Consider the following 2,580-nt stretch of genomic DNA (forward strand, 5'->3'; position numbering starts at 1 on the left):
TGCATGTTAGTATGAGTGTTTCTGAAAAACATACTAATTCTGAGCTTCTGCTGAAATTTTATAATTTAGAAAATGGAACTTTAATCAAGATATTGGCTAGTAGAGGCAATTGGACCATCATTAGCAGCCGTTTTCCAACACTGAGTTTGGTACTGAGTTCTCAGCACCTGCAGCTGACACAAGGAGCTGAACAAGCTCAGTTCCCCGCAAGGCACACCACCTTCCCTCCCTATTCTGCACCTGTTCCTCAGTGGGATGCAATAAGTCCAAGGTTTGGAGAGGCCCTGGGGCAGGATTCCAACCTGTAATGCAGACCTGCACGTTGTTGCCTGTGCTTCTGGTTTCTTGCCCAAATGTTGTGTGAATGGGACTGTCACCAGAATTTGTGTTTGGTCCAGTTTAGTTTGGATGATTAGAACTTCCAAGGGGTGTTTCTGCTTCCTCAAACAGTGCAAGTAGAAGCTGTCGGAAGAGACTACCTGCCTGTTAATTAGCACATGTAATTTAATGAGTTACTGAAAAAACCAACAAAATTGGACTTGCATACTTGCATGCATACAGACAGCATATATTATCTTATACTGTGTATGGAACACAGCTTACAGACAATTTCTGTCTATTGCATGCCAAATGTGTTCTCCTACTTGTTTTGAATTCACACTTAAAAATATATACCCCACTGCTGAAATGTAATCTTTCTGGAATGCAGTGGCAGGATTAATGCTGGTTTCAACAGGTTCAAGTTTTCCTTTATTAAATGGAATCGTAGAATCATAGAATGGCTTAGGTTAGAAGGGACCTCAAGGATCACCAGGTTCTAACCTCCCTGCCACAGGCAGGGCTGCCTTCCACTAAATCCAGACCTAGATCAGATGGCCCACCTCTCCATCCAGCTTGGCCGCAATCACCTTCAGAGCCGGGGCACCCACAACCTCTGTGAGCAACCTTTTACAGCAATTGACCACTCTCTCAGCAGTCAGGTGCTGGAATGAAGAACTGAAGCAGCAGAAAGGAATGCTGCCAATTTTCATTCATTTTTTAAAGCTTAAAAGTAGAAAAGCAATATCTTTTTTTTTCCCTACTAATAAAGGTGATATCTTCAATTAGCTGTAAAAAACTTGTCTGCCTTCATCAATAACAAATATCAGTAACACATAACAGCTGACAACAGTGTTATTGATTTATGTAATTAGAAAAGTATTTGAATCCTGCTGTTCCCTGGCCATGACTGTTGTCTTAATGTGAGCCCTGCAGATTTGAAGTTGAGGCTTTATCAGGCTGCTTGAGAAAAGAGTGCAAGGCTGTGTAAGGCTCCAGTCCTTGTCTTAGGCAAGAAGAACAGCAATAACTCCAGAAGCTGCTATGATTCAGTTAAGACACCAACCTCTGCAGACTCCAGCAGGATTACATGAATCATGCCTACCAAGCCTGAACCTTCTGTTCATACTCCAATTACTCATACTGCCAACCCTAGGAATAGCACATAACTAATTTTTATGCATCAGTCTTTGTGCTAATAGCCTTTTTTTTTGCAGGGAAGAAGCCTCACCTGCTCAGTGCCAGACTGGCTGCAGCAGAACTTTCCCCAAAGTGTACATCAGCAGACCAGCAATCCAGTTAATGAAGTTCTAAAGTTTGGCTGAAGGAAAATGTTTATACATCTAACTACTTATGTAGTTTTATGACAGATTTCTCACTGATGCACAAGTTTTGCAGTAGCCCATGGAGTTTAGCTATGTGATCTTCAGCTGTTAGATATGGATCCCATATCAGAGCTGAAAGATGGGAGCACTGGGAACCTCGCAGTTCTGAGCAGCTTTTGTACAAAGATGTTGTCCGGGCTGCCCTCAGCCCAACCTGGCTCATTGTCTCTCAGCAACTCTAGCTGAGTTTCCTCAGCTGCCCTCTGCCAACAAAGCAGCAGAATTCCTTTTTCACTGAGAAATGCTTTCTTTGTGCTGAAGTACCATGCTGTCTACATACACAAGGCAAACCAACTTGGACGACAGATATCTTCCATGCATTTTTCAGCATTTTACAAAGAGGCTTCAGAATTTTCTGTAGATTTCATGCCAGCTAATGGAAAATATGGCTAAAGTTGAGAAGCCTCAAAATTACATATCTTTCTCTAGCATCCTTGTATTTTGATTTCCCCATCTTCTGCTTCAGACTGTTCTAATGGATTCCAAGCCAAACCAACCCCAGGGCAGATTGTTTTACAAGCTTTGTCAGCATGCTTTGCCCTCCGCTATGTGCCATCTGCCTGCTCAGCTTTCGTCAGTTCAACTCAGCCCATTTCTGAGAGACAAAAGAGGACGCCTTTGCACGTCACTGACTGCTTCCAGCTGAGAGTAAACAAATTAACACGTTCTGTAGGTTAGTGACAGAGGACATTTAAGCCTTTAGATGTGATGTACTTGTTGTGCAGATGCTAGGATAGAAATGGTGCATTAGTGAAGCTATTTTCACAAATGCTGAAGGCAACGTAGTGAAACAGAACTTTACACATATTTGCATAGTCAGGTAACTAGCAATATTTCGTGTATTCAGTCAGTTTTTGTTTGCAAGCTGTATCATCTT

At 42.2% G+C, this 2,580-nt stretch overlaps 1 protein-coding gene across 2 annotated transcripts in view; it reads left to right on the forward strand.

The window, feature by feature from the left end:
* GLMN (glomulin) overlaps positions 1-2,580 on the forward strand; it is a 160,994-nt gene that overhangs the window by 138,392 nt on the left and 20,022 nt on the right. The window contains exon 23 of one of the 2 annotated variants that reach the window (XR_016469238.1): positions 1,536-2,208. The exons of the other annotated variant lie outside the window; for it this stretch is intronic. The gene's annotated coding sequence lies outside the window, so the exon portion shown is untranslated. Of the gene's footprint in view, positions 1-1,535; positions 2,209-2,580 lie in introns of those variants that run through there. 2 annotated transcript variants of the gene reach the window in all.

The sequence above is a fragment of the Phasianus colchicus genome, chromosome 9 (genome assembly GCF_987193195.1).
Source record: "Phasianus colchicus chromosome 9, bPhaCol1.hap1.1, whole genome shotgun sequence".
Taxonomy (NCBI): Eukaryota; Metazoa; Chordata; class Aves; order Galliformes; family Phasianidae; genus Phasianus; species Phasianus colchicus.